Source organism: Myotis davidii, unplaced genomic scaffold, assembly GCF_000327345.1.
Source record: "Myotis davidii unplaced genomic scaffold, ASM32734v1 scaffold260, whole genome shotgun sequence".
In the NCBI taxonomy this organism is placed as follows: domain Eukaryota; kingdom Metazoa; phylum Chordata; class Mammalia; order Chiroptera; family Vespertilionidae; genus Myotis; species Myotis davidii.
This window is the reverse complement of record NW_006291758.1, coordinates 99,077-101,187: the sequence shown is the minus strand read 5'-3', so window position 1 is coordinate 101,187 and position 2,111 is coordinate 99,077.

The window sequence follows — 2,111 nt, the reverse complement described above, 5'->3', positions numbered from 1 at the left end:
ATATATATAGTATTATTTATTTGTATTACAACTTTAAACTGACTTTTGCAAGCCCTGTATGGTTCTGGGAACCAAGAGGAAGAAATAAGTTCCATCTCAGTATTTCTCCCTGTGCCCCAATTACATAATCAGTCCTTCCTGTCACTACACTCTTAGGCATTACCAAATTAGAGTTTCTAGTTCCCAGAGAGGTAAGCAGTTTACCAAGGGCTACAATAATGTTTCTCATGAACTTGAAACTGTACCTATCACCTGCTTTCTCTGGCTCCTCATGCCAGTGGATCCATAGGCAAAATAAGAAATTAATGTAATAAAGGTGTGATCAGCCCAGATTATCAGAAGTTATATTTTATGCTGTGTAATGTAGGCAGGAAGGAGTATGACTGGAACTGTCATGTTGCTTATATATCCATTAATATTAGTTATTGTGACAATAGCAGCAACCACAGTCCAGGAAAGCAACTAAGGGCTTCAACCTCATGAGGCAAGCAACTCAGACTAGACAACGTACTGGCCGCAGATGAGGAAACTCTAGAATTAATAAATGGAGAAGGAAAAATTATGACAAATATGAATTACAACCTTACTACTGTATCAGGGTCTGGAGTATATTTAAGTACCTACTTACCTTAAATCTTAATATCTAAGTGGCAGTAAGAAGCCAACATCTAAAAAAACTTGGTGACAGATTGGAGAAACATAAATGCATTCTATTCCCACCAAAGTGGAGACTCCATATTGAGGTATGCAAGTCCATTCCATCTCATTTATGGATCATTTCAGAATTTGATCTCAGCTCTTCTATTCTATTATTATAGTTACCGCTGAGTGGCTCCACAACTTCACACATATAACATTTGACAGTACTTTGCACTTTTTTATGCCCTACCTGAGGCTTCCTATCATGTTGGAAATGGGAAGCTGCGGGACCCAGGGGTGTAGGGTATTTAACAATTTATGGGGAAAATGCCTAATAAGAGTAAAGAGTTGGATATAAATAAATCATTTTTTTTTCTTAGCCATGATGAGGCTATCCTGATTTGCAGCTTATTTGGCTTCTGGGAGGATAGTCTCTTGGGATTAACTAATCAGTCACACTTAGCAGTGCACTACTCAGTAACACATCCTTGTATTAGATCCCTCTCTTTCATTTCCACTCTCCCCTGGTCATTGATTCCTATGCCATTGAATCCCCTATCCCTGATAGGAAATATGATATAAGCCTTTATATTTGTCTCAGTTATATTTGTCTCAGTTTTCTAAGGAATCCAGGCTAGGACACATGGACAGTGCTTTTAGTCAATTTCCAGACAGTAATTGAAAGATGTTCCCATCTTGTCTGAAGACAGAGAGTTTTGAAGCCCTTCAAAGGGCTGGACAATGAAAAGATTTTCGCTCAAGAATTTCAGAAAAATGTACACTGGAGTTACATCTGATACAGTACCAAGTTCCTAATCTGCCTCTAACAGCTGTCCTAGTTTTTAGGCTGCTTTCCTTTCCCCATATTAAAAGGAAAATAAGACAGAGGAGCAGAGACCGATTCAGAAGACGAGTGGAGAAAGGTGAGAAGAAGGCCATTCTTTATGAATACCTGTGCAGGTGTTGATGGTATGTCATCAGGGTCATCCCTTTCTGCCTGAGACACCTGGTGAGGTGAGTATTTGAACTAATTCATATAATTCTCAGACTAGACCATCATCATCATCATCATCTTCATCATCATCATCATCAACACAACAATGAAACTCCATTGAGTTAATGTAGAAACAAAAGATATTCTATGGCCCTGACCGGTTTGGCTCAGTGGATAGAGCGTCGGCCTATAGACTGAAGGGTCCCAGGTTCGATTCCAGTCAAGGGCATGTACCTTGTTTGCGGGCACATCCCCAGTGGGGGGGGGGGGGTAGGAGGCAGCTGATTGGTGTTTCTCTCTCATTGATGTTTCTAACTCTCTATCCCTCTCCCTCCCTCTCTGTAAAAAATCAATAAAATATATTTTTTAAAAAAGATATTCTATGAGAAGAGTTTGATAAAATATAAATATATCTGTAGATAAAGTTATTGCTATTATGACTATTCTCAGCTGAGAGATTCTTACCTTGTTTCTGTGG